This window comes from Ambystoma mexicanum, chromosome 4q (assembly GCF_040938575.1).
Source record: "Ambystoma mexicanum isolate Mex_15411 chromosome 4q, UKY_AmexF1_1, whole genome shotgun sequence".
In the NCBI taxonomy this organism is placed as follows: domain Eukaryota; kingdom Metazoa; phylum Chordata; class Amphibia; order Caudata; family Ambystomatidae; genus Ambystoma; species Ambystoma mexicanum.
The window spans coordinates 467,797,313-467,817,496 of record NC_090928.1 but is presented as its reverse complement, the minus strand read 5'-3'; positions in this window follow the sequence as shown (position 1 = coordinate 467,817,496).

Sequence of the window (20,184 nt, the reverse complement as noted above, 5' to 3'; positions counted from 1 at the left end):
CAACATTAACGTGTGATTAAGGCACCGGAATCTCCTTTCCTACTCTGACTGAACATTCTTGTACACACTCAGGTCCCACACTTATGTAATTACCTTATCTGTTCAGAGTTTTGTTCAGCTGTTCTCTTTCTGAATGTGGCTCCCTTGAAGATTAACCGCAGTGAAAACGAACGCCTGCCGTTCTCAAACCGGGGTTATTATCTGGAATTCTCAGCTTTTGCAGATAGGAATGTCTCAGCAAGGAAAAAGGTCCTTCTCCCAGCTCTGCCAAATCTTGACTGCCCTTCTCTCTCCTCAAACTCCCCCTAGCAAAACTCTGATCACTCCCTCTAGCATGATACTTGCTATGACGCTGCTCCAATCAGAATCAATCATGCCATCTCCTCCTTCTCTACACAATGGCTCATTTTTATAGTAATACTTTGTAACCAACTGATTTCCTGTTCTTTCGAGCTCTTTTGCTTCCTGTAATTATGTGGACAGGGCAGCAGAGAAAAGAAAAAAAAATGGATGTGCGTTTAAAAGTTCACTTTCAGAATAGGCCTAATTCTGCAGTGGAGACGCATTTTTATTAGTGGATTATGTTAACTTTAGTTTCATTAGTCAGGTTAGTTATAAGTAATGTTAGTTATTATTTTCAAATGTGTCTCTTGCACCATAGGCATTTCAGGTGAAAAATAGTGTGCATTTTTGAATGTGCACATGTGCTTTTAACTGTAAAAATAGATTTGCATCTTATATGTTAAAATCGTTTTTGACTGAATGGCCTTTCTTTCCTTGTTAATCTGGTAACACATATAGCAATGCACCGCACCCGTGTGGTGGTGCTGCAAAAAAAAAAAATTGCTACCTGTGCAGTAGTGCTGTACTCTGTGCTGTTTGCTACCTGTGCAGTAGTGCTGTACTCTGTGCTGTAACACGCCAAATATCCTTACATACCCTCCTTTTGTTTTTAGAATCTGGCTACGATCCAAGCCAATTCCTAAAAACAATTTGTTCTTTTTCTTCTTTTCACAATATATCAATCCAATAAAATGAATATTCATGTTCATCAATGAAAAAGTTGCAATCAATACAGTATTCATCTGAGTTCATTAGTTTACAAAATGTTCTACATTTGCCTTCTCAGTGGAAATGGCATTACTCTAAGTTTAGATTTTTCAAGTCAATTAAAAACAATGAAATAAAACAACTAACCAAAACAAATAATTAATATAACAAATTAAAATAAATAATTAAAATAATAAATACGTGGAACTCCATATGTCAGCACTCTTGTCTGTCTCTGATATGTCCCGACCAGCGATGTTATTTGGTTCATTCGAGTACACTTTCATCTTGGCAATCTTAGATCCATAGGAGTCATCTTTTTTAGCATTCTGGTTATCTTGTCTTCACCTCCACCTGGAGGCAGGCATCTTTTGGTCTTCATCCAGGGGACTCCAGGACTCCATCGTCTCCCGTGGCCTCTGATCCCGGAACCTCCGACCAAATAATGTTAATTTACTAAATCAAATAGAAAATAAACAAATTAAGTACATAGCACAATACTAACTTCACCCTTTTGCCAAAAATAAAACATGCTTGGTAAAAATATTTCGTTTTTTTTTTTCTGAAATTAAACACAAGTTAAAAGAAAACAAGCACACATAAACAGCATTCAATATTTAATACATTTTCTCTCTGCAAACCAACCATGAGCTTCCTTTATATGTGCATTTATTTATTTATTTATTTATTTATTTTATATTATATATTTTTACATATACTACAGTGTTTATGTGCCATCATAACAATCAAGTTTTTAACTTCTTTGTCACTGACTCCTGATTACACCCATTTATTTTCTCTTTTTGTGTTCAAGGGACTTTATCTGTTTCTACATGCTCAAGCTGCCTGATCTCATGTCTGGGATGGCATGGTTTGATTTGATTTACATGGACAAACTGCTCTATTGCTGTTTCACCTTCATTTTTCAAAATTTTATACACTACAGGAGAGACCTTATCTATAATTCGAAATGGCCCCTGCCAGGCTGCTAGAAATTTAGAATTTTTCTGTTTACTTTTTCCAAAATGAAACTTGTATACCTGATCCCCTACACTGTATTCCTTTACTGATGTCTTTTTATCATAATACGATTTTGCACTGTCAGCAGCTCTTTCCAGATTTCTCTGCACAAAAGCAAATGCATGTTGCAAATGCCTCCTCAGTTCATCAATATATTCATGAACTGTGGATGCACTCACAAGGGTTTGCTCATGTGTTCTGTATAGTAGGTGTTGTGGTAACACCATTTTCCTACCTGTTAAGACCTCATGGGGGCTAACACCTGTTGCTTTGGCAGGAGTCGACCTGATTGCCATCAAAACCAATGGTAAACGCAAATCCCAGCTGGAACCTGCGTCTGCCACAAATTTCTTTAAAATATCCACAACAGACCTATTGCTTCTTTCAACTGTACCTGAAGACGCCGCCCGATATGCGATATGTAGTTTCCTTTTCACACCTAGTATTTGCCATACCTTCCTCATTAGAGTACTTGTGAAATGACTTCCTCTGTCTGACTCAATTCTTTGTGGCAACCCAAACCTTGAGAACACATGGTTCACCAGCAATGTGGCTGCTGTTTGCGCACTACAATCTGGTGCAGGAATGCATTCAATCCACTTCGACATCAAACATACCACACTCAAAATATAACGGTGTCCTCTGCTCAACCTTTTTAAAGGACCTACACAGTCTATTTGCAAATCTGACCATGGGAGAGTTAGGCCTCTTTTCATCAATGGTGCTCTATGCATTGGTGAAGCAGGTTTAAATTGGGCGCATACTAGACATCCTCTAGTATATAATTCCAGATCTTGGGACATATGTGGCCAGTAAGCATAATCTTTTAGTATTTCTAATGTTTTTTGTGAACCTCTATGGCCTGCAGTTATGGCATCATGTGCATGGTGTAGCATTAGTCCTCTGAATGAAAGGGGTACTACCCACTGTATTTGTCCTGTTATGGACTCTCTAATCATGAGTCCATCCTGTAATCTAATTCGTGTTTTGTTCTTTAATAGCACCCTCAACTCTTCTTTTCCCATACAATCATTTTCTGTTAAAGGATTTTGTTCGGGATCTATCAAATGATTATAATAGATTCCCAAAATTTGATCATTCTTTTGTGCCTCAATCAAATCTTGGTCTGGCGTGTCATGACTCCACTGCACCACCGGTTGATCTACCTCCTTTGGTGCTTTAGAACGTGTGACTGCATCAATTTGTATTTCACCCATTAAATAATCAATAGGTAGCAATTCTCCCATCACAGCCCCAATCTTAGCCAGGTGGTCTGCCTTACCATTTCCCTCCTTATCCTCTCCTGGTGTTTTTAAATGCCCACAAATTTTTCTCCAGTGTATTGTTAACTCATTCTCTGACACCAATCTATCTATGGCTTGTATCATTTTTCCATGCTTAAGTGGCTTTTTGTTATATGTAACCATGCCTCTTGCTTTCCAACCAGGCAAATACTCCACAAAGCTATTCCGTGCATAGTCAGAATCAGTCACCAGGACAATTTCACTGAACTTTTTATCAACTGCAGTAGCAATTGCTTTATAAATGGCTGCCAATTCCGCCACCTGACTGCTCCTATCTCCAATCCTCATCCCTATACTGGGGACACCTTCACATTTCAACCAGACATTTCCTATTCCTGCCACTAACTGTTTATTACTGTCATTTTCAATGTGAAAAGCACAACCATCCACATATACAGTTGGCAAATCCTTGCATGTTTTTTCATCAAAAGCTGTGTGTGGTGATTGTTCAAATTCCTGCAAACTAGTTTCTACTTCCATTTCATTTGGTATTTGTTCAGCTGCACAGTCATGTAAGTCAGCTAACCCTTGAGCAATTGGGTTCTTTTTATTTTGTCCATATCTCACTTCTACGGGAAAACCTTGTAATGCCAGCGTCCATGAAGTGATTCTGGATTGCGCTAGATTACCTGATCTAATTCTTTTACTCTCTAAAAATTGCAAAGGTTGATGATTTGTTTCAATAATTACCTTTTCTCCCTGAACAATGGGGCGGAAATGTTGTAGTGCCCACACAGTGGTTAATAGGGCCTTTTCACATTCATTAAATTTCATTTCAACTTGGGAAAATGCCTTACTTGCATATGCAATGGTTTTGTGATTCAAATCGTGTTTTTGTGATAACACTGCTGACATACAATGTTCAGAAAAACCTATTTCTATAAAGAAATCCCTGTCCTTTATGGGGTATGCTAAACATGGTGCCTTTACAAGACATTCCTTTAATTTAGCCACTGCATCAGACTGCCCTTTTTCCCATTTCCAGGGAGTATTCAGTTTAAGCAGTTTAGTCAATGGTTGAGTGATTTCTGCATAATTTCAATGAACTTTCTGTTATAGCCTGTCATCCCTAATAAACTTTTTACTCCTTTCACATTTTTAGGAATTTTTAATCTTTGTATGGCCTCTATTTTCTTCTTTTGTGGATTTATCCCATGTTCAGTCACTTCATGCCCTAGAAAGTTCACTTTTTTCTTGCACCATTGTGCTTTTTGCAAAGATACTTTGGTGCCTGCTTTCTGCAATTGGCCAAGTACATGTCTTATTTCATCAAAATGGCTTTTCAGGCTTTCATTTTTTATCAGGACATCGTCCACATAAACTATTGTTCCTCTTTCCGCTGCATCCGGCATGGCCTTTCTCAAAAATATGCCAAATTCACTCCCACTATTGATGTTCCCGAACGGAGTTCTAAGCCAGGCATATTGAGTCCTGTCAAATGTAAAAGAAAATAAATGTTGTATCTCCTCTGCCAATGGCACGCACCAATATCCAGAGGTGAGATCTAATGTGGTAAATACATTTGAACCATGTACCTGAGCTAGGCCCTGATCAATGAATGGCAGTGGCCATCTAGATATTGGTACTCTTTTATTTAACTCTCTCAAGTCTGCACACAGCCGCCATTGACCATTTGGCTTCAATACACCTAAAATAGGTGTATTGGATGTGCTATGAATGGGCCTGATGATTCCCCGTGATTCCAAATTTTTAATAATCTCTGCCAATGATTCTAAACATGCCAGCGGTAGTCTATACTGGCGTACAAACACTGGATTTCTGCTACACCCTTCTGGTAGTGTGGCCACATGTAAATCAGTTAAACCACAATCATAAGCATCTTTTGCAAATACATCCTTAAACTCCATAAATATCTCCCTCAGATTGTCCCTCTCTTCATTGCTTTCACATGCATCCGCTAAGGAGATCTGCTCTTCTAGCATTTTGGAAAATTCTGGAAAATCTTCTGGTAAGGGAATCTCGGCGCTTTCTTCTAACTGTGTGGCTGTGTCTTTTTGTAAAGCTGCCACTTTTAAATATTTTGGCATATCAGCTTCCACTTCAATGGGCTGATTTTCTGTTTCATTTTCATTTAAATTAAATACTATGCAATCCTCTTGATGGCAGCACACTGTCTAATTTGAATCATAAGGATACACAGAATGTATTTTAAATATTCCTTTGGGCTGAGAGTCCAGGTGCTCTGGCAACTCGCCCTTGGCATCTACATATTTTTCAGGAATATTCCCAATCACCATGTTATTTAAATCTGCCGTATAATGTGATTTTTGTATGGCCATTCCTAATGGGGAGTTTTCCTCTAAATGAATATCCTGACAACCTTTATTATTTACCATGATTTTTACAGATCCCTCACCAATGTCTACCAATGGAATGTATTCATAATCCAGGCCTTGCTGTTTTATGGATTCATTCAGGCATACAAATGCATCAGAGCCTTTCATCTGCTGTCCATTTTTGCATTTCAGTGTTATTGCAAGCTGTTTTGTAAATGCAGGAATAATAGTATTTTTCCTCATTTGTAATTCGATTGCATAAGGAACCAGTTGTGCACAATGATAAGCTCTTCTTTTGTCTTCAAATTCAGGTGCCGAACCACCTAGGCGTGACCATATTTTTTGATTAAGGAAATCTAACACCATACACATTCTGTGCATGATGTCATCTCCCATGTAAAATTCATTTTGTGCTCCACTCACTATCCATACATTATAGTAAATTGTTTTCTGCCCAATGCTAATTTTAAGCATGCATCTGCCTGCAATTCGGTTTTCAAAGTCTGGACTGTCCAAGCCAGGAACATATTGGTTTTTAATCCTAAATCTCGGGATTTCTTCCCTTTCCATTATTTTTTGCAACAATTTCTCATTAATGAAACTCCTTTCATGTTCAAGCGCTAAAGTGGCTTTTATTGTTTTAAAATAATCATTTATACCAACATGAACCCATGGTTGCTCATCTTCCATGTGTATTTCTGCCAGAGTGGTAATGTGTTTTTCTGAATCTGTTTTAGGAGCAATATTCTGTTTGCACGTTTTCTCTTTTAGATAAAAACATAATGTGTGCTCATCTATGGCAGTCTGCCAATCTTTCCTTGGGTCCAAGTATATTTGTACAGGTAGTTTTTCATTGTCGCTCTGCATTTTGTCTTGACACATTAATATGACTGTGACACTAGGTATGCATCTATTCTGGAGATATACCTCCACAGCATCATTTGTTTTGGCAACGGTGTGACATTCATTTATATTGCTGTTTTGTGATTTTAGTTTCTTAGGCCTCAATGGTTTTTTGGTTAAGGACCACAGCACTCCATTCACCCCATCTATGAGAGGAGACAATCTTTTCAGGCAATCTGTCCCCATCAGAAATGGAATTTCACAAATAGATGTGATCAATACCTCTTGTTTCATTCTGTGCTTTCCTATTTTTATGTCAACCTCAGTTACACCTATGATGGGCACCTCCTCCCCATTAAAGTTATGCACTGGGCCTTGATTTTCCTTCACTGTGATCTGACTCTGTGGAGGTCTCCCTTCATTGATACTCTTTACCAGCTCCTTGGACATAATTGTGGCCTGTGCGCCAGTGTCAATCATAGCAAAGGTGTGGCATTTTTCTTCTACAGTGATGGGTGCATAATATCTGTCCTCAACTTCCTCTAATACACATAAGAAATGTGAATTCTTACTGATTTCAGGGCTCACCTTTCTCAGGTCTTTTTCACTTTTGGCTAAGCACATTGGTAAATGGAAAGACATTTTTCCCTCCTTTTTACCCATTTCTGCGCGAGATTTTTTATTCATTTCTTCATGATCAGAGGTTTTTTGGAGTGTGGCCACTGTTCGCCCATCCATCTGGGTAACATCAGAGACCACATTACAATCCTCCAACTGAACATGTGTAACAACATCATTCAGCAATTTGTCATTTTTTAATTCTGTGCATTTGTGATCATTTAGTGTAATACCAGCCCTTTCAGCCTCATCAAAAATATGTGGCTCAAAGAATTCTTCAGGTGATTGACTTGTACCCTCCTTGTGAGTATTTCCTTTTTCTGTCTGTGTTTGGTCATTGTTTTGCTTGCCCAGGGAAGGAGCTATAGCATCCCCACTTACTCCCTGTTCACTGGTATTCCCCATGCATGAGTGATTTTTCTTAAATCTGTTCCTTTGTTCTTTTGGAATTCCTAATGTTTCTTTTTCATTTGTGCAAATCTTTACTGTTTTATTTAGCTCTAAGTTAAACCGTACCTCTTTTTTAGAAGTATTTGCACTTTCTGTCACAATTTCATTTACTGGTACTTTCATTTTTAATCCATTAGGCATCTCAGAGTCGTTATGCAAAATTATATCAGAGCAATCTGTCATTTTGGCACTGCAGTTATCATGAGTACTTAGTCACTTTTCGGAAGCCCCCCGGTCATTGCTATGGCCATCAGCCCCCTCTTTGGAAGGTTGTTTTTGCGCTGTATAGAGCTTTCCTATTTGCTCAGCTAATATTTTCACTTGGGCCTCAAGGCACTGGAACCTTTCCATCTCTCTAGGATCCTCTTTCTGTGGCCTAGGTCGATATTGGTTGTTTTCCCCCTGATTGGATCTATTCTGATACCTCTCAGGTGATTGATGTCGGTTGGGATGGTTTCTGAACTCTTGATTCATTTGTGGAGGGGAGCGGGTTGCACCCATCCTTTGATTATAGTCCCCTGGTGGGGAATCATTGTACTGATGTGGACTGTAGTTCACGTTTTGCCTCATGTCCTGTCTCTCAGATTGTGGGTACTGGCCCCTATGTTGATTTCCATTATCAGTAAATCGATCCACATATCAGGGCCTATCCTGATTACCATATATCATGGTGCTGGGATCAAATATGCTCTGTGTCCCCAATGACTGGTAGGGACCATCATTTCTTTGATCTTGATTTTGTCTCTGGTTATTGTTCATGCCTGCCATATCAGGCCGGTATCCTACCCGGGGTCTGTCCCCTAAATACCTAGGGCCGATGTAGCTCTCTCTATTACTAGGATCATGTGAATGGAACATTGGTACAGGAAATGGCGATCTTTGTTGATTACCCCTTTGTTCAGGTGTCACATTATTTTTACCTTGGCTTTGAGCAGACTCAAGGGACATTTTGGCTGACCTGATTTCCATTACTGTGGCTGAGGGTTCTTTAGATTTAGGTCTAGTATCTTTCATTTTATCACTTTCTCTACCCTGACAATAGAGTACCTCATATAGTTTTGTGCTTTGATGTACAATCCATTCAAGGGACTTGTCACGGTCAAATTCACGGACCAATTGGGATATGATGTCTTTCTGTAGCCCATAGAAGTATGCAGTTTTAAACTCATTGGAATTTGAGTCAAAAGATACATCAAAGCGAGAAAATGCTCTTTTCAAGTCTTGTAAGAATTGGCGAGGAGATGTATTAGGTCCAGCAGTAATTGTGTACGCGACTTTCTTTGCCTCCTGCAATGACTGAAAAGGAGAAAAATTACGCCTAATTTCTTTTTCAAACTCCAGCCATGTCATATTCTGCTGTTCATTTAATCCCCTTATGATGCTGGCCGTCGGGGCATCTAAAGTTAAATGAAAATATTGTCTGTACTGTTCCTTAGGTATCTGGAGTGCTTTAAAAATGTCATGCACCGCTTCTAAGTGATCCTCCATGCAGCATTCACCTCCCTTTTTAAATGGTTTGATCAGGGCTTTAATGGATTTCATTATTTTTATGGGGCTACTTGTTGCAATGCATGGAATTGCACTATTTTGTGATTCACTCCTGTTTTCTGGTGTATGAGATTGGTGGCCGCCCCCAATGGGAGTATCAAATCCCCCAAGGGCGCTGCAACCAAGTTCAGTCACCGTCCCAGTCACTGGAGCACTAGCTCTTTGGGCAGAGCTAGAATTCACCTCCACTCCATTGAATGTGGTACCCTGCCGCCTCTCCTGGGACCTGGGAATGCACATTTACTGTTCTAAGTCCTTACACTTTTTAAGGAGTCTGTTGGCTTCATCTTGCAAATAGTTGTTTTCACCATTAATTTTATTAATCACCTCCTGCATGTCGCACATTTGCATTTGGCATTCATTGAACTCTTTATTTCTCTTGTCTCTTTCTTGGATCATTTTAATCATTTCTTATTCTGCACTCTGGAGATCACCTTCTTTTTCACAATGTTCTTTTTGTAAAATCTGCATTTCTGAAACAACCTCATCTTTATCCTGCCTAATGTGATCCACTAAGGCTTTTAAGTGTGCCAATTCTTGCTCACTATCTTCAAATTGTTTCTTGCTTTTGGATAACTGAGTATCAAAGTCTCTGCATTTTAATTGCATGTCTTTTTGGCATACATCCAATTCTGCTCTCAACATTTCCTGATTTTTACTTGCCCCCTCTAATTCAGTCTTTAACCTGTTAATTAGCTGAGTATCATTCTCTTGCATTCGCAGGGACTTGTTTAAAATAAACCATATTTTGCCGCATAGCCGTATTAAACAGTCTTTCTCTGCACTTTTATCGGCTGCATTCAATAATCTTGTAAGGCAGACCTGAATTATGCTGCCTTCTGCAAAAATATTGTCTAGTTTTTCTTTCTGCACCTCACCCTGAATGCGGTTACTCCATTCTAACGTGCTATTTGACGACCAATTCCCATGTGCAAACAACTTTGCCTCTAAATATTGCACTAGATCTGAGAATGTGGTTTCCCTTTGTGACATTCTGAAATTCGTTTTTAGTGGCACACTGTTATTATAAAATGGGTTCCCTTTAATGTGCAAATGGCAGTGTGAGACACGCTTGCCACGCCCAGTAGGTACTCTATGATCACTTTCCCGGCCTGCAACGCACCATAAATATGTAGGGTATTTTGTGGAGATTTGGGGCCTGACGGTATCTTATTACCGCCGAAAAATAACTTAGCAATAATCACTCCTTGTATTCAGATTTGGCCATGTGCAACAATAATACAGTGGACATGCATTATTTCAGCACCCAGACATGCATATTTGGAATGCTGGTTGGTATGCGTGGTTGGTGGTATTTTGGTGAGCATAATTCCCTTGTTTTATTTGTGGCCCCAATGTCCAGAATCCCTTATATTTGCTTAGATTTTTCGTGTAATCACTAGAGAGACCTCAGACCTACATTTTAGGAACACCACATTTTCAGTGTTAGTGTTAGTGTGCCACCATGGGTGATCTCACTGACTTATTTACGACAGAGAGCTATATGTGGTAATTTTGTGGTAATTTCCACTACCTTATATACGGAAGGGAACTATGTTCAGAGAGTCCCTCTTCCCGTTGGCTCATGTACCTCCAACAAGCTATGCTACAAACAATCACTCTCAACTGTCCATACTGAATATGATCATGCACACATCTGTCTTAAAATGACAATTGCATTGTTTAAAAATCTCCCCTCATCATCAGCACTGTATTGGTAAATAGAAGACACACCACCCGTCTGCTTTCAAATATTTATCTGTATTATAAAAGTTGCATTTAAACACGATCTCACTCTTTACAGAAATAAATAAAACAGCACATTAACAGCATTGTCTGTAATACACTGAAAAAAAAATGGTGGAGAACAGAACACAATTTGCAACATTAACGTGTGATTAAGGCACCGGAATCTCCTTTCCTACTCTGACTGAACATTCTCGTACACACTCAGGTCCCACACTTATGTAATTACCTTATCTGTTCAGAGTTTTCTTCAGCTGTTCTCTTTCTGAATGTGGCTCCCTTGAAGATTAACCCCAGTGAAAACGAACGCCTGCCGTTCTCAAACCGGGGTTATTATCTGGAATTCTCAGCTTTTGCAGATAGGAATGTCTCAGCCAGGAAAAAGGTCCTTCTCCCAGCTCTGACAAATCTTGACTGCCCTTCTCTCTCCTCAAACTCCCCCCAGCAAAACTCTGATCACTCCCTCTAGCATGATACTTGCTATGACGCTGCTCCAATCAGAACCAATCATGCCATCTCCTCCTTCTCTACACAATGGCTCATTTTTATAGTAATACTTTGTAACCAACTGATTTCCTGTTCTTTCAAGCTCTTTTGCTTCCTGTAATTATGTGGACAGGGCAGCAGAGAAAAGAAAAAGAAATGGATGTGCGTTTAAAAGTTCACTTTCAGAATAGGCCTAATTCTGCAGTGGAGACACATTTTTATTAGTGGATTATGTTAACTTTAGTTTCATTAGTCAGGTTAGTTATAAGTAATGTTAGTTATTATTTTCAAATGTGTCTCTTGCACCATAGGCATTTCAGGTGAAAAATAGTGTGCATTTTTGAATGTGCACGTGTGCTTTTAACTGTAAAAATAGATTTGCATCTTATATGTTAAAATCGTTTTTGACTGAATGGCCTTTCTTTCCTTGTTAATCTGGTAACACATATAGCAATGCACCGCACCCTTGTGGTGGTGCTGCAAAAAAAAAAAAATGCTACCTGTGCAGTAGTGCTGTACTCTGTGCTGTTTGCTACCTGTGCAGTAGTGCTGTACTCTGTGCTGTAACACGCCAAATATCCTTACAGGCCTCTCTAATCAGGGATGTTCATGCCATATTTCCGCAGCAGGTCCCTCATGGAATTAGGAGGAAAAGTACAGCTCTGAGGCAAGCTGGCTTAATTATTGTGCAAATGACATCAATAACTGCTCATGATTCCAGCAAAATGAATTGGTTAATGCTCAGTAATGAACTCCCACCTGTGTGCTGATATGACAAGGGAATAGAGGAGTGTTTTGGGAGTAGTAGGGGAGGGGAGAACTTCATCATCTCACTTCGACAGGTGGGCTTGGTCTGCTTCAGGGACATAGAACCTCACCACATGACAAGTACCTTTAATCTCCACATTTTGACATATATGAATACATTTTTGTAAACGACATTTTACAGTGAATCCCATGAGACTAGCCAGGTGTCTGTACATCATTCCTGTGTGTGGAGATAAGGCTTTTCTCCATTTGCTCCAGAACTATATTGGTGAGAATCATGGCACCTTATGGGTGTCATACTAATCATACTTGACATGCTTTAATCAATGTTTTATATCTCTGGAATTCACAAGGAGGGCCACATCACATTTTCATGAATAACTCTAGTTGTGTTTATCCCACACAAATCGTTTCTAGCATGGTTAAAAGGGTTTCCTTTTCACCTTTACTAAAATCCTTGAATGATTGTTGTAAGACGTAGATTGTCTATTTCATGCAATACAATGTAATTCTCTCATTGAGAATCAATGCGCCACTACTCCTTTGCTCTAGCTCCCATCTCTTTTAAGTTCCAGTTCTCCTGTTCAGGCAAATGACGTCAAGAGAGGGACCTGTGTTTAGATTAGCCGGTATCTCCAAGGGCGAATGACTAAGCTAATGCATTTTTTTGGGGTTTGTGACCCAGAGGTCACAAGGGCTGGAGAACAGACACAATCTTATCTGGTCCACCCTGTTCCCCCATCTAAGAGCATCTTATTTGTTGTATTTTTAAGAAATAGCACTGACAATTAAGGAAGCCATGACTCTCTTTCCAAGGCAACGGGGAGGAGAGCTTGGTTTCACATTTGATGAAATCAACATCCCGGTCCATTGCTACAAACAGCCTGTAACTCGTACCTATAGGCATTTAAAATGACATCTTATAAAATAAACAATTTGAAACTATGCAAGTTGCTTTAACATCATCCCTTTGGTGAGTTTGTGCTTGGCAGCAACCCTATTTACTTTTTGAAAGTCTGGCATACATTTTTCTGCAAATATTATTAGTCTAGACGGAAAAATTGAAATTACATAATTTTGTCTATTTCCCAAGAAAATGCTTCATTTCACTGTGACGGCTTGAAACACAATCTTGGCATTTTCATTTAAGATTCTGTGCACTGTGGTTTCATGGATGTCAGTGCAGCTTTCCGTGGATTTGTCGAAATGTTCTTTCCACGTATCATTCATTCATGAGAAGTATTGCGCACCTCTCCATATTTTGCAATTTAGTACATTTCCTTTCCTTTTGAATTGTGTTCACAAGGCCTTATGTTGGACCTCATTTCTGTGCAGGCCTGATATTTTGGCGAGTCCTCATAACTGACTCCGGCCTCTTTATTTCTCGGATCCAGGGCTGTATTTCACGACACAACCCCAAATCAGTCAAGTAATTAAGTCAATGCTTTTTACCTAAATTGCAGTTTATTTCGTCCAAATCTGCCAAGCAGTTTTAACACTACAGCTGTTCATAAACTGCACCTTTTCTCTATGGGAAAATGATTGGACTGAACAATGTGAAAGTGGTATTTTCTTTACTTAATAGCTTTTTCATTTTATAACATATTGTTCAGAAAATGTGCAGTTTGGAGTGGCGTGGGGGGCTTGACAAATGTTTTGTTTTAAAAATGTCATTCAAATCCATCCAGTACATCAGAAATTATTAGCAATAGAATATTGGGGAAAAATGGCTGCCTTTTCCTTTTTGAAAAGCCTCTCGAGCTCTGCTGCAATGCACCATAGGAGATATAGCTATAAAGAAGGGGACACACCATTCTCTGTCAAATATGTGAGCACCTATTGGACAGAATAACCCTAGACCCCTCCTGGAAATCGAGTCAGTGCTTCCTGAACCAAGTTGTTTCGTACCTGGTCCAATTCCGTCCAGCGTCTTTTGCTGTGCACTGCGTGTACATTCTGACTTTTTTTCTATGGGGAAATGAATGGGAGTAAGCCAACAACAGTGATTTGTGGCTTTCTTAATAACCTTTTGTATTTTTTTAATGAATCTTTCCCATAATTTCCAGTCTGGGGGCAGGTGGGGGTGGGTTGCCTAACTTTTTGTTTGCAAAATATCAGCCAAATCCGTCATGCAAGTCAAAAGCTATTAGCAATTACATTTTCGTGTTTCCTATTGAACTTAATACTCACCTTAACTATAGTGCAGAGACTGCCACACTATAATACATTTCCGCTTGATAGTAACATCTTCTATGAAGCAGTTCAACTGAAACAACCTTCCCTGTGTGTTTCAATTAGCAGCACTTTTATTCCAGACCCATGTTCACTTCCACACCATTTCAGCGTTCAATGTTCGGCGTTTGCATTGCAGCTGGCAGGAAAGAAACCTCCTTGCTCTGATTTTGACTCTGGGTTGGTAAGTTCGCTGTTTGGTTGCAATTACAAGACTGCTAACGAATATGTAAATAGATCCCATCTATATGCATGTTATGCAAATCTGCATCGTGCATATTCATTACAACTATCCTGCCAACCTGGACAGTTTTAGCATCGCACCCTCCGCGCCGCGCCCAGCACAACCTCCTACTACAAAGGAGAAAAAAATATCACAGTGCACATTATGGCACACTTTCATTGTGTGCATTCAGCTGAGGGCTGGTGACAGGAGCGAGACCGGAAACCCTATAAGTGACTTACTCCATTTCCGACCCTACCGTGGCACCTTCCAGCCACAGCATTTCTGAAACCCTCTCTTCATAACTTGCCATAAGGGCCCCTCATTGCTGTAACTTCTCATATCTTACATGTCTCTCATACTGTGTGCTGCCTGCTGCAACCTTCATTTTACATCACAGCTTCCTGAATACCCCTCAATTGTTCCCAGAGCTGTTGTATCTCTTTGTGTCCCATTAATGTATTCACGTTGGCAACACCACCTCCTCCTGAAAAGCAGGCTGTGGAGAATGCGACTTGCACTAAAATATTCATTTACTCGCTTTCAGATTTGCAGGCAATTTGGGCCTTTCTGTGATCGAATGCACTGGCTGGTGCCTTTAAATTGGATGCCTGGCAATTTGAGATGTAACACCTCTCAGAAGGTAAAAAAAAATCCTCTGCTTTGAGAAAAAGGGATGCACAGCGAGGATAGCTGACAACAATTAGCACATGTTACTCATTAAGAAACGGAGATTGCAACTGAGCCGAGATGGCAGGTTGCCATCAGTCTGATAGTTATGGGCCGGTTTAATTTCTAACAAATGGGAGCTTTGCATTACTAACCAAATTTGACAAAAGGCTGTCTGCATCCTCTCATGGCTTTCATTACCAAATTGGGGGTCTGTGTAGGTTTCTGAAAATGACTTTTAAATGTGGCCAATCTCGTAGAGGGCCGGGCTTGATTTTTCTGGCGAGGCGGCTCCCCGCTGCGAGGCTTTAATGAAAGATCATTCTGGCCCCTCCAAGACTGCCAAAGAGCTATGGGCCCAGAAAGACCTGCAATAATCTGTTTCACTTTTAATGGCAGCCATTTTATATTCATTAAGATCAAAATGCAGTTTTGCGGGCAAATTGCAAAGCTGTTGCACTCACAGCTTGAGAAGCTTGAGGCCCTCCAGCTTTTTATCTTGTTCATAAGCAAATATGCAGTTAATATCTTTTAATATGCTTTGATGTTTGGAACCTTATGGGTACACTGTACCAGGGGTTAGAGAGCTGCATGTTTGCCTGGCAATGTCAGCAATGAGCCAAAGCACGAGCCCTTGCATTTCCATAATGGCAGCAGAAATGGGTCTTTGTAATGTAAGCGCAGCTGAAGAGGAAATGGTGAGGATGGAGCCTGGGTCTCGAAGATAGCAGAAGCACGATGATTGTTTTCCGCCAACATCTGTTAGAAATTAGCATTGTCTAAATGTGCACAGCCGCATTGCTCTATATGTAAACAGCCATGTACAATAGGATTCATAGCTGTATTGCAACCGCCACCCCTTTCATATATCCAAGTCAATACAAAAAAACACCTATGGAAAACATATCTCGAATGCAGTGCCCAGAAGTTGCTGTAAGGCTGTCTGGGTGCTATATATATATATATATATATATACATCAAATTAAGTCAAATTGAATGTAGTGTTTCATATGTAGTTTACTTGAAATGAAAATGGCGGCTATGCGGAGTGTCCACTGATGAACCTTGTATAAGGCAGATGCACTGGAGTGACACAGAAGAACACGTGTTTTTTTTTTTTTTAATTATAACTCAATTTGAAATTAGACTGCAGTTCCGATCAAGGTCCGTGGACAGTGTGAAACTTGTCATGCGACTTTTACATGTGTGGTGTCCTAAGGTTGCCCTTCTCCTTGATAGAAAGTGCTCAAGTTTCCACCTGTGTCTGGGGCAGTGTTTGATAAGAGCAATGCCTTGCAAGCTTTGTCAATGGGCTAAGGGTCCGAATTACAAAAACTTTTTGAATGGGAAAGCCCCATTGGAAAACGCTTTGTAAATGTCATCATCACTGACAGCTGGGGCCATGCGCCTTCTCCTCCCCCAAAGTCAATCCGCTTAACTTTCTTAGTGTAACTCTTGCTGACCATCAGGGACGGCATAACAGACACGTTGCAAGTGCCACTACCATTAGGGTTAAACCTGTTCAAGTGCAAAAAACATATTCTTGCAATGCATTTTGCACCAGGGCAAAGGACGTGCACTAGGGCAAGCACCGTTCTAGTGCAAAGTGCATTGAAATAATGCGTTCTTTTTTAATTGTTTTTTTTTTGTTTTGCTAAGGCAATGTTTGCAATAGTTCTAATTGCACATCTACAGTGGCAACGTGTATGCACAACTGCTCCAGGACCCAAACCCCACTAAAGAGGTATAACTGAAAGAGTCCCATCTAAATGTGTGACAGAGTGCATGATAAAGCACACATGCACCATGCAAATGACTACGGACATAGCTTGTAACGGCATAGCCCATATTCCGCAGTGCCGGTGGACCAGGTAAAACCTCCTTCAGTGAGCTACATAAGAACTCATCCCATCCTTCTGAAAGTGTGTTGTTCTAAAGGCCAACACGAAGAAACAAAGGTGTTCTAGTCGGTATTCAGTCACTATATCTAGTGTGGACCACAATACTGCAAACCTTAAATAAATAAAGGGTGACTTTGGAATATCTGTTTTTATGAAATGTTTCTTGTTGTGTATTCTTAAATGTAAAATTGTTCATCTCTTTTAACTCTTTTGTTTACATTTTGTAAAGGTTTTTTTTAAAAAACCATATACAAATAAAATAAATAATACATTAAATAAAGGTTGGTGAGGTAAAGGGTTTAAAATGGGTTGGTTTGGGGTGGCCTTATGAGGGTAAAAAACACAGGGGGTTTCGGGGGCACCCCCCACATTTAACATTGAAAAAAATGTGTTTTTTGGTATTTTGTCCACTATAAAATGTATTGCCCTGTAATTGTGGTGAGTAAAATCCCATATAACAGTCCTGGTCCAGCAGTGCAGAAACACTAATCTGTTTGGAACGCCTGGTGTGATGGTACCAGGGAAATCACACACATTTCGATACAGCATTTGATTACAAAATAAATGGTATTAGACTTGTTGTATTCTCATCTATACAGGTTCATATAGCTTCGTGTAGGTCGACGGGCAAGACAATGGGGCTTCCTAGATGTGGGGGTGAGTCCAAACGGATACATGTCTAGGCCTGTACGGGATGTAGGAATAATCACACGCTTCCAACCTCTGATGCGGCAGCATGTACACAGTATAGAAACAACAATGACATCAGAATGATAAACAGCTCATGTGTTGCTAGGGCTCCCCTTCCTTAATCCTTAAACCTCTAGGGCCTCTCGGTGTTTCTATATTGCTGGTTGAGCCCACTCTCAAGGTATGGAAAGTGTAGGCGCCGCTGCCCGTGCGGTGCAGTGCGCTCAGATCATCAGGCGAGCTGCAGACGCAGAACCGAGCAGCTTAATGTATTCATGCTGAAGGAGCTGTCCTATTTATTAGCCCGGTGAATTATGTCAGTACTTCCGCTCTTCCCTGTAGCACTGTCTAGTCCCTGACAGCCGCGTGCCTTTTGTCCCAATACTGTAATGGCATGCAGCCGTACAGCGCTCTAGTTTCCAGGCCAGGGTGCGATCCGCATTCTATCACAATTCACCAATAAATGCGTATACATAACGCCACGGTGGGCTTGCTGCTTGACAACCAAGAGGGCAGTTAAAAGCTGACGTTTAGATTGGTTAAAGTGCTGTTAAGACATTGGATTGCGCTATCTGTAATGCAATATTACAATGTAAGCAAAACATGTGTGGCGTGCGTCCTAGTATTGTTTTCTTTAAACCACTTCACTGGTTCGTATAGGCGAACACGGAATGAACATGTCTCCCGCCCTCCCCTCCTGCCCCTACTCTCTCTTCTTCTCTCCCCACGTGCTTCCTGTTTCATTGCCCAATAGGATATCCGTGCATTGCCTGCACGTTTAGCCACGTCGTGGGTACTGTGTATAGTTCAGGATTTACCCAGTAGAAGGAGCACGCGGGCCACGTCCTCTCTCCGACTTTATAGCTGTCTCTGTTTTGACTGGTTGTTTTACGAACGCGGTGAACGCCCCTTTCAGTTAATGCCTCCAAAAATAATGCAGGGGGAGGCCGTGGCATCATGTAGACAGGCCTTCTGTCCCCAGGCACTCCCAACCTTTGTGTACATCCGTGCCCCGTCGGGCAAATTATAATATCCGGTGGCGTGTTTACAAGTTCTAACGTCTTACTTTGTGCACCAGCGCAGATGCCTTGCAGGGCCGGCGGTATCCAGCCTTTGTGTGTCTGGCAACGATGAGGGAATTCGATAACCTTCTCTCTCCGGGTGTTAGGGCGAGTTGAATGCGTCTGGCCTGCCAAGGCACAATTTAATGGGTTTCTGAAAACACTCAAAAGGCAGACATAAATGTGTGCCCGGGAAGCCGGCCAGGGTGACCTGGGGGAGGGGGCCAGTCGGATTTCAAGCAGGGCAGGGTCCTGGCGGAATGTTTCAGGACCAAGCTGCCTGGGGGAGGACGCTGAGAGCCGAATGTTGAACTCTGGAGGCTTTGGCGAACATGAACCCTGCCGTGATTTAAGAGGAAAAGCATTCCCACCTGTCCAGTTTCAGAAAGGGGGGCGGACAATGTAAGGAACATACAATTAATTTAAGCTGCGCGACTGGTGTGTCTGGGGCTGTGTCTACTCTTTCTGCCCTCGTGAGAGAGTCAGAGTGGAACCTCATGTACATATTTCAAAAATCGCCTCCCCGACATATTCTTGAGGAGACTGTCTAAAGGATCTTGCTGTGTTTGACCGAGACGGGCTGATAAAACATCTATATTCCAGAGGCCTGCACATTACCGTGAAGAGTCAATCACCATCCGAGCCATTTGCTTCTGACAGTTCACATCATTCCGGCCACTTCCCCCCAGCACTGCCCCCAGCCCGAGAGAATACATTTCCTGGCTCCGTGGCAGGGCCATTTCTCCATGGCAAAGTTAGGCCTACAACCAAGAAACTTCTCTTTTGTGGGAGAGCAGACCAGCATCTCGAAAAAGGCAGGCTCGGACTGGCGTATAGGGCAATGCCCGAAATAAAAAGGCAAAATGGTAGTGCGGGACAGGTTTTTTGCTCAAACTGGCACACTTTTTTGGCCAAGATGGTCCAGTTTGAGTTAATTCACCATGCGGCTAGTAGATTTGATCAGTTTTGCTGAATACATATTCATTAAAAGGCAGAATTAACATCATATTTCTTTAAAAAAACTCCCCCTTGGGTAGTATTGAAACAATCTGTCACAAAAGGAATGAATTGCCATTTGCTACTGCTGGCCACTTTTTCATTGGCGGCCGAGACAATTCTATGCCCCAGTCCCTACCCTGGAAAAAGTTACACATAAGCAATGCGTCCGATTCACAAAGCAGTTACCACGAGCAGCTTTGATCTACTCCTATGCCACCATCTAGGTGCATGGTGGCAGCGCTGGGTAATGGGCCGGCTGTTGCCGGATCCGAGATCCGG